An 11,132-nucleotide genomic window follows, 5' to 3' on the forward strand; every position below is an offset into this window, starting at 1 on the left:
AACATAGTAGTGGAAGTCTTAGCCTCAGCAATCAGACAACAAAAAAGAAAAAAAAAGATCCAAGTCAGCAAGGAAAAAGTCAAACATTTACTATTTGCTGATGACATGATCCTCTATGTAGAAAACCTGAAAGACTCCAACAAAAAAAAAATTGCTAGAATTGACACATGAATTCAGCAAATTTTCAGGATATAAAATCAACATACAGAAATCTGCTGCATTTCTAAACACCAATAATAAAGCAGCAGAAAAATAAATCAAGGAATTGATTCCATTTCCAATTGCACCAAAAACCTTAAGATACCTAGGAATAAACCTAACCAAAGTGGTAAAAGATCTGTACTCTGAAACTATAGAAAAATTATGAAGGAAATTGATGAGGAAACAAAGAAATGGAAAAACATCACCTGTTCATGGATTGCAAGAAAGAACATTGTTAAAATGTTTATACTACCAAAAACAATCTACACATTTAATGCAATCCCTATCAAAATATCATCAGCATTTTTCATAGGTACAGAACAGGCAATCCTAAAATTTGTTGGAACCACAAAAAAACCCGAATAGCTAAAGCAATCCTGAAAAAGAAAAGCAAAGCTGGAGGAATCACAATTCTGGACTTCAAGCTATATTACAAGCTGTAGTCATCAAGACAGTATGGAACTGCATAAAAATAGACACTCAGATCAATGGAACAGAATAGAGAACCCAAAAATGGACCCACAAACGTATGGCCAACTAATCTTTGACAAAACAGGAAAGAATATCCAATGGAATAAAAACAGTCTTTTCAGCAAAAGCTGTTGGTAAAACTTGACAGGGACATGCAAAAGAATGAAAGTGGAACACTTTCTTATACCATTCACAAAAATAATTTCAAAATGGATGAAAGATCTAAATGTGAGACAGGAAACCATCAAAATCCTAGTAGAGTACACAAGCAGCAACCTCTTTGACCTCAGCCACAGCCACCTCTTACTAGACATGTCACCAGAGGTAAGGAAAACAAAAGCAAAAATGAACTATTGGGACTGCATCAAGATCAAAAACTTCTGCAAGCAAAGGAAACAATCAACAAAATTAAAAGGCAGCCTATGGAATGGGAGAAGATATTTGTAAATGACATATCTGACAAAGGTCTAGTATCCAAAATCTATAAAGAACTTATCAAACTCAGCACCCAAAAAACTATAATCAAGTTAAGAAATGGGCAGAAGACATAGATAGACATTTTTGTAAAGAAGACATCGGATGGCTAACAGACACTTGAGAAGATGTCAAACATCACTCATTATCAGAGAAATACAAATCAAAACCATGATGAGATACCACCTCACACCTGTCAGAATGGCTAAAATTAGCAACACAGGAAACATCACATGTTAGCAAGGATGCAGACAAGGGGAACTCTCTTACACTGTTGGCGGGAATGCTATGTGGTGCAGCTACTCTGGAAAACAGTATGGAGGTTCCTCAAAAATTACCTTATAGGTCTACCCTATAAGGGGTGCCTGGCTGGCTCAGATGGAAGAGTTTGTGACTTAATCCTGAGGTCGTGAGTTTGAGCACCATTTTGGGTATAGAGATTACTTAAATGAATAAATAAAAACTTAGAAAAAAAGATATATTCTATGATCTAGCAATTTCACTACTAGTTATTTACCCAAAGGATACAAATATACAGATTCAAAGAGGCAAATGCACCTCAACGTTTATAGCAGCATTGGAAAGAGCCCAAATATCCATTGACTGATACATGGATAAAGAAGATGTGGTAGATATTTTTACATATTGTAATATTACTCAGCCATCAAAAAGAATCAAATCTTGCCATTTGCAACAATGTGGGTGGAGCTAGAGTGTATCATGCTAAGCAAAGTAAATCATTTAGAGAAAGATCAATACTATATGATTTCACTCATATGTGAAATTTAAGAAATAAAACAAATATATGGCAGAGGAAAAGAAGAAAAGAGGAATACAAGCCATAAGAGACTCCTAAAGACAGAGAAAAAAATGAGGGTTGATGGAGGGAGGTGGGAGGGGGATTGGCTTGGTGGGTGATAGGTATTAGAAGGGCACTTGTTATGATGAGAACTGGGTGTTGTATGTGTGAATCACTGAATTCTACTCCTTTATTTTTTTTAACTTAATGTTTATTTATTTTGAGATAGACAGAGAGAGAGAGAGGCAGAGACAGAGACAGAGCATGAGCTGGGGAGGGGCAGAGAGAGAGGGAGGCACAGAATCCAAAGCAGGCTCCAGGCTCTGAGCTGTCAGCACAGAGCCCGGTGTAGGGTCCGAAATTACTAACCATGAGATCATGACCTGAGCTGAAGTCAGACACTCAACTGACTGAGACTCCAAGGTGCCCCTGAATTCTACTCTTTTAACCAATATTGCACTGTATGTTAACAAACTAGAATTTAAATAAAAATTTGAAAAGAAAAAATAAAGCCTCTTCAATACTAAAATAAAATAAAATAAATTAAAATAAAATAAAATAAAATAAAATAAAATAAAATAAAATAAAATAAAATAAAATAAAATAAAATTCCAAACTTCAGGGTCTTGGTGTTGTGGGCACCTGCACTGGTTCTCTCGGAATGTGTCTCACCACACTGGGAGTGATGCTGGTTTGACCCAGAAAGGCAGTCATGCCAGAGCATAGAAGCTTTGGATTTGGAACAAGCAGGCTAAACAGCCAGTGTCTGATTTAGCCACCCTTAGCAGGTGCCTCTGCACCTATACTGACGGTCAGGGTAGGTAATTGGTGACTGCCAGTTATTTTGTTCCCAGATATGCAATGCCACCTCTCAAAGATGGGCTCCAAAAAGTAGGAACCATCTCTCCCCTTGCTCCTTAGGGGATTCTGAAATAGCACAGTCTTCTCTGGGATCGTTTGCCTGCCTCTGCTCCAGGAGTAGGGCAGTGTTCTCAAGTATCTATCCCAGCCAAGTTCAGGGACCTCTAAAACTCTGGTCTTTGAGCCTTACTGGTTGCAAAAACTCATGAAATTCAGCTCCCCTAGCCAATGGCTTTGGAGAAGTGTTCTTGTGTGCACTCCACTCTCTTTCACCCCTCTCAATGACAAAGGCTCCCTCCCCTCTGCAGCACCTGTGATCCATTTCTCCTTCAAACTGTGTCTTCACACTTCCTATCTTTCCTGCAGTGGCCTCTTCTCTCCATTTGTGCAGTTTGTTCTATCAGTCCTCAGGTCAGAGTATTTAGAATGATTTTATAGTTCTTTAACTGTGTTTGAGGGACAAGGCAAGCCTAGGGTCCTCCTACTATGCCATGTTAACTCCCCCATTTCTTTTCCTTTATTTTTGATCATTTTTACTGTAACATGTCTAGTGTGGCATTCTTTGAATTTATCCTGCTTGGTGTTTTATAGTGTCATATATCTAGAGCTTCCTGACTTTCATCAGTTCTGTAAAATTTTTCCAGATCCCTTCAAATATATTCTTATTCCTTGTTCTCTCTCTCTTTACAGGATTCCATGTATGTTAGATCTTTTTAATTTGTACCATATGCCCTATGCTCTTTTTCATGTTTTCATCCTCTTTTCCCTTTATGCCATCCATTCATATGACCTATTTTCCAATTTATGATTTTTTTGTGTCTAATATGCTGTTAAACCTGTATATTTACATATTGATTTCAAATATTGTATTGTTTTGTTCCATAATCTTCATTATATTATTTGATATAGACTTAAATTTTGTATTGAGGTTTTCCTACATTTTCTTTAACATATTAATAAAAAATTATTATACTTAGTTTTAATTATTTTATTTCCTTTACTTCATTGAGCTATAGCATTCACATATTAAATACATGAAGTGTTACTAATGTTAACTGCTGTTGGACATAATTTTTAATTATGTAGAGTTGGACATTTCTAGTTTGGTGTATGATGAATAAAACTTCTATGAACATTATTGTGCATGTCTTTTATTAGGTAGACGCACTTACAGTAAAATTGTTCCAGAAACATGCTTGTAATCCAAAGCACTTGTATATCAAAGCAAATTTACCCATAAGAAATAATGGAAACTCAGATGATTCTTTCCACAACCCCAAAATATTCATATAAAAATTATTACAGTACTATAATATAATACAAAATAATAAGGAAAATACAAAATATAAATAAAAATAAACAAATTAACCTGAGTTTACCTATGAAAACCTTCATGGCTGGTGTGAGGCAGACAAGAGAGAGGAGGGTTATTGTGTAGGATGACTTTCACTATCACTAGTGGAATCACTGCTATTGGATCAGTGAAATCTTTTTCTTTTCATGCAGTTTTAATAAGGAACCTATTCAATGACACTTGCTTTTTGCTCCTTTTGAGGCAAATTTCACAGAAATGTGACATTGCATTGTCATTAAACAGAGTCATCACTCGCACTGCTACAGCCTCATTGTGGTAATTTTCTACAAAATTTTGCACTGTTTCCCACATTTTACACATCTCCCTAATCTCATTTGAAGTGAGGGATTCTTCCACCTTTTCCCCCATCTCCTCTGCAGACAAGATCTCCTCCATAACCTCTTGCTGTTGCTTGCAATGCGATCCATCAGTTCATCAGTGGTCAGCTCCTAGCCAGGTTCCTCCACCAGCTCTTGAGTGTTGTCCTCATTCACCTCCAGTCTCACGGTCTTCCCCAAGGCTACAATTTGATTGAAAACTGGCAGCTCCTGTTCATGAGCAAGCCCCTCTAAATAATGTCAAAGAACACAATCAGGCCACAGTGTTCCCCAAGCAGAATTGAGGGTTTTGTTAGTGATCCCATCCCAGGCTTTATCAATGATCTTGAGGCCATTCCCAATGTGGAAATTATTTTTCCCAAACTTTCAGAGGGTAAGGTTTGTTCCTTCAGTCACCTTGAAGCATCACTGAAATAGTGGTTTGGTGTAAAGCTTTTTAAAGTTCAAAATGACCTGCTGATCCATGGGCTGGAGGATTGGAGTGGTGTTGGGAGGAAGGAATTTGACCTTAATGAACTCAAATTCCTCCTGAAAGTAGTTATCAAAACTGGAGGATAAGCAAGAGCATTATCCATAACCAGCAAGGCTTTGAGTGGCAGATTTTTTTCTAGAAGGATTTTTTTTTCACTGTAGAACCAAAGACTTCATTGATCTACTCAATTAACAAGATATGTGTGGCCCAAGCCTTGCTGTTGGACCTACACATAACATTTAACTGGGTCTTCTGCACCCTGCATTTCTTGAAGGCTCATAGATTCTCAGAATGATACACGAATAGGGGCTTCACTTTGAAATCCCTGCTTGCATTGGCACAAAACAAGAGAGTGAGATGGCCTTTCATGGACTTGTGACCAAGCATTACATTCTCTTCTTCTGTAATGTAGGTCCTTTGTTATCTTTTTCCAAAGAAGCCTCCCATCCCATTGCATTTAAAAACTTGCTCTGGCAGGTAACACTCAGAAACCATGAGCTTCTGGAACTTGGTAGTAAATGCCTCAGCTGCCTTAGAGTCTGAACTCACAGCCTCTCTGTGCTTCACAACGCTATGGATGCCACTTCTCCTTTTAAAGTTATCAAACCACCCTCTGATTGTCTTGAAGCCTTCTTCATTTTCTGTTGATGTATCTAAGTTTACTTACAAGGTCAGTGTACAAAACCTTTGCCTTTTTGCAGATAAAGTTCTTGATCACAATATCACCTGCTAGTTACTTCTTGTTTACCCAAACCAGAAGCAACTTTTCTACATCTTCCAGAACGCATGGTCATTGCTTTGATATCCTCGTGACTCCTTTTGCTTCATCCAGCCTTATTATTTATTCTTTCTTCTTTAATATCATGCCAATGGTCAATGTAGACTTCTTATAAAATCTTGCAATTTCATCCACTCGCACACTTTGTACTTCTCAATTATTTCCTTCTTCCACCGCAATCATCTCCTTTTTCTTACTGCCTTTCTTTTCAAACTTTTTCTACAAGGGGGCCATTTTATATGTTTGTACAGATGTTGACTATAGTACAGCATTAATAAACTCTTGTCATATACCATATTTAGTAACTGGCAATAAGACAACATAGGAAAGTGTCTATATCTGCAGCAGCCTGACCTAGAATGAATCAAAGCATTCTTAAGCTTACCCTTGTATGGAAAAGCAAAGCACTATCTATTGGTGACAAAAAATACACTACTGCCTGTTGTGGGCACCTTCCAATGTTCTGAAAAATCACTGATTTCCACCAAACACTGTAACCTGATACCAAGCATCCAAGTATGGGAGATGATCACCCACAAGGTTTCAGTGAGAGAGAGAGAGAAGAACCATTGGCTCAGTTGTGATCATGTGATGTTCAACATCACATACTACTTGTATTGCAAAACATCACTTGTTATCAAGTTAAAATTTATTAGAAATGTTTGCTCCTCTTGTGGAACACTTGTAGAACAAGTTATTCACAATCCAAGGTTTTACTGTATATCTCTTGGGTATATACATATATATACATAATATACATATATATATATATATGTATACACATATATAGGACTTGAATACATACCGTGGGTTAGGCATAATCAAAGTTATTTTTATGTGTCTGGTATCTCTGATATTTAGATCACTTATTTATGTGTTTCAATTGTGTGTGTTTATCTCTTGGTTTTCTTTCATTTGATCCTAAATTCTAGAAGGATAGATGATTTTATTTATTTTTTTTTGCATTTAGTTTTTATTTATTTTAATTTACATCCAAGTTAGTTAGCATATAGTGCAACAATGATTTCAGGAGTAGAGTCGTTAATGGCCTTATCCATTTAACCCAACCCCCTCCCACAACCTTTCCAATAACCCTCTGTTCTCCATATTTAAGAGTCTCTTATGTTTTGTCTCACTCTCTGTTTTTATATTATTTTTGCTTCCCATCCATTATGTTCATCTGTTGTGTATCTTTTTTCTTTGGAAGGCTGTGGTTTAAGAATAAGAATATCTTATTCTTTCTTTTTAAATTTACATCTAAATTAGCATATGACACAACAATGATTTCAAGAGTAGATTCCTTAATGCCCCTAACCCAATGAGCCCATCCCACCTCCCATAACCCCTCCAGCAACCTTCTGTTTGTTCTACATGGCTAAAGTTTTTTTTAATATTTGTGGAGAATACACTTGAGATTTGTATTTGTCCTTAGTAAGTCAAATTTTAAATGTCTTTTCCTGCTTGTTTTTACTTGATAAGAATTATCTCACTGGAATTTGCATTTTTAAAAGATGGACTTAAAAAAAAAAAAAGATGGACTAGATGAAGAATTCCTGGAGAACACCAGGCAAAGCACTTTATGTTTACATTGTAAAGGCACAGGGGGAAAAATGCAAGCACTTCTTGGACTTTTGTTCTCTTAAAGCCAGGATTTTTACATTACTTAAAGCCTTTTGAGATACATAAGAGAAATTTTGGAACTGGTAAAAAAGATTGGTCTTTGAATTGTTTGTAGAACCATACTTCTGGTCCTGTAAAGACTAGATTTGTAAAACAAGGACAGCTAATTTTAGTTTCTCAAAGAACTGGGTTGCTGCCTAAATAATATTAAAGGACTGACACACTGATCCACCTGCGAGAAAGTCTTCTTTTCCTCTGGGTATATTTAGCTTAGGGGAAAAACCTGAACAAATTTTATCAGTATTTGAATATCAGCTTTAAATTTGGCCAAATCATCAGATTTCTGATTGCAGATGTATTAAGTCTTTTAAAAATATCTTGCTAGTTTTAGCCAGGACAAACAGTAAAGATTTCTGGCAGTCTTAAATAGCCTCATGTATCCGAGGCATCCTCAAAATGGGTATAAAAGATACTATTTTTATTAGAGTGTGGCACCCAAGGAATTTAACAAAAATCCCCTACCCCTGGACAAGCAGAGCAAGACCAACTCCATTTTCTGCTACACCCACCATATCATGTATAACCCCCACATGACCTACTTATTGCTTAAGACACTACCCCACCCTAGTCAAGCCGCCGAGCACACCCTTACTGGAAACTGGTTCATATAGGAATGCGGAACCCCCAACCGCTAAAGAATGTAAACCCCGCCTTTTGCCCGCCAAACTTGTGCACCAATTCTGATCAGAGTGATAGGCTAGTTCAAACAGTTACTATAGGGTAAATTGTAATTCAGTTGGCCACCTGCGTGTGGACTGACATGACTGTGCAACTTTCTGTGTGTGTTACAATCTCATTGGCCACTGGCCCCTATAAAACTGCTACGCCTCTTAACCTAGGGGTCCAAGTCTCTGCTCCGCTGTGTCGGGTATACTTGGGCCCAAGCTCGAGCTTGCAAATAAACCCTCGTGCGTTTGCATCGGTATCAGCTCCTTGGTGGTCTCTCAGATTCGAAATCGGGGGCATTACATAGAGCCACTCCCAATGACAGCCAAAGAAAGACCTAACAATATGCATATCATGCCACAGGCAAGCAAGAAAGCCAAGCCATATTCTTAGGATGTAAAATAAAATGAGCAAGAATAAAAAAGTTACTGTTGGCCATCCGGATGTCTTCTTTAGAGAAGTGTCTATTCATGTTTTCTGCCCATTTCTTCACTGGGTTATTTGTTTTTCGGGTGTGGAGTTTGGTGAGCTCTTTATAGATTTTAGATACTAGCCCTTTGTCCGATATGTCATTTGCAAATATCTTTTCCCATTCCGTTGGTTGCCTTTTAGTTTTGTTGGTTGTTTCCTTTGCTGTGCAGAAGCTTTTTATCTTCATAAGGTCCCAGTAATTCACTTTTGCTTTTAATTCCCTTGCCTTTGGGGATGTGTCGAGTAAGAGATTGCTACGGCTGAGGTCAGAGAGGTCTTTTCCTGCTTTCTCCTCTAAGGTTCTGATGGTTTCCTGTCTCACATTTAGGTCCTTTATCCATTTTGAGTTTATTTTTGTAAATGGTGTGAGAAAGTGGTCTAGTTTCAACCTTCTGCATGTTGCTGTCCAGTTCTCCCAGCACCATTTGTTAAAGAGGCTGTCTTTTTTCCATTGGATGTTCTTTCCTGCTTTGTCAAAGATGAGTTGGCCATATGTTTGTGGAAAGAGCCTAAATGTCCATCAACTGATGAATGGATAAAGAAATTGTGGTTTATATACACAATGGAATACTACGTGGCAATGAGAAAAAATGAAATATGGCCTTTTGTAGCAACGTGGATGGAACTGGAGAGTGTGATGCTAAGTGAAATAAGCCATACAGAGAAAGACAGATACCATATGGTTTCACTCTTATGTGGATCCTGAGAAACTTAACAGGAACCCATGGGGGAGGGGAAGGAAAAAAAAAAAAAAAAAAAGGACGTTAGAGTGGGAGAGAGCCAAAGCATAAGAGACTGTTAAAAACTGAGAACAAACTGAGGGTTGATGGGGGGTGGGAGGGAGGGGCGGGTGGGTGATGGGTATTGAGGAGGGCACCTTTTGGGATGAGCACTGGGTGTTGTATGGAAACCAATTTGTCAATAAACTTCATATATAAAAAAAAAAAGAATAAAAAAGTTATTCCCAAGATAAAAAGGGCATGAATTTGGAAAGGAAGTGATAACATGAATTTTTATTTCCCTCTCTCAACTAGACTTAGGAGTTAATCTATTGTTGCAGGATTTTTTTTAACCTCAAAACCTGGGGTTCATTGTCTTGTCACTTCTAAGAATGAAGAGGTAGACACAAAATGAGCATCAGGCAAAATTTATTAGAGTATAAGATTAGAAAGTAAGAATAGTAGGAAAGCTCTCTTTACAGAGAGGGGACACTCAAAAGTGAATGCTCAAAGACTATAGGCAGGGGTCCTTGTTTTATAAGGTTCTGGTCAGCCCTCCCCATCCCTTCCCCCTTGTTCCTTCTCAGGTTCTATCCTTATTAGCTTGATAGCTCTATGTGCTGGGTTGTCCATTCCTGATTGGCTCATTTCCATTGTATGAGGGGTGGCCTATGGCTATACTTAGGTCTTTGGTCAAACTCCTGGGGGGGGGTAGGTGGGGTCTGTTACATTCTTAAGAGTAACCTTAAGGCTGAGGGGGTTTGCTATAGTCAGAGCATTGTTCCAAATTATGTGTTTTTCCCCACCCAGGGACCTCAGGTCCTATCCTTTCCCTCTCTGCTTATTTTATCCTATTATACTATTATACTATTTTTTTTTTAATTTAGGAATCCCCTTAAGTTTAAGGTTTTTTTTTTTTGTTTTGTTTTTGTTTTTGTTTTTTTACTGTGGCCCAAAGCCTTTGACCTAAGAGTGAAAGACACCTGAGGAAGATCACCTGTAACCTCAGGCAATTTTATTTTAAAAGGTAACTGTCTTTCAGTGTGGAAAGGCGTTTAAACAGAAAATTTGTAGACTGTGAGTACTCAGATAAAGAAAGATAGAAGGGAGTAGTAGGAGTCATTTCAGTCTCACAGTCTTCTGTCTTAGGCATCTCTTGTATTTTTAATTAGCCTTGTAACAGATCTCTCAATGAGTATATTTTGGAAACTTGAAGCCATTTGGAAGCTTCTAAATGCCAGTTAAAATAGGCATCCCATTCTGTTTATTTAATTTGGGAACTCTTACTTACAAATGCATTTCTTAAGTGAACAATATTGTCTAATTGGAGCATTTCCCATAATGACAACTGCAATTTTAGGTTACTTAAAAAAATTATCCAAATATCTGCAACTTCTAGGATGATTGTTCTTAGGCATAAAATAAGCACATGTGATGGAAGGTAGTCTGCTTGACTCTTTAGAATTTAAGGATCTCATTAGCTAAGCCTTTAGGTTTCTTGGAGCCAAACTAATACCTAAGAGGGATGTGCTGAGAGATTGGGGACTGTGCATGCTTTACCTCATTGCACAGAAGTTTTATTGAGGCTGGTGGGTGACATACTATCAGTTTAAACTGTTCTGTGACCAACTTATCCTATTATCAGAGACTTCTTGAGGTGTTGAGTCTTCTAATAGTCTTTAAATAATTGACCAATATTCATCAATTTTTTCAGCCATTTTTCCTCTGAGATCCCCACTACCAATAGCCTTAATTTATAGAAAACAAGACAGACATTTAACTTAATATATTAGCAGTACTGAGTCCTGCCCATAAGACTTTGTATGCACCACCACTAATTCCTGTGAA

The sequence above is a fragment of the Lynx rufus genome, unplaced genomic scaffold (genome assembly GCF_022079265.1).
Source record: "Lynx rufus isolate CCGP_SWC_20201006 ecotype Redwood Valley unplaced genomic scaffold, mLynRuf1.p SCAF_14, whole genome shotgun sequence".
In the NCBI taxonomy this organism is placed as follows: Eukaryota; Metazoa; Chordata; class Mammalia; order Carnivora; family Felidae; genus Lynx; species Lynx rufus.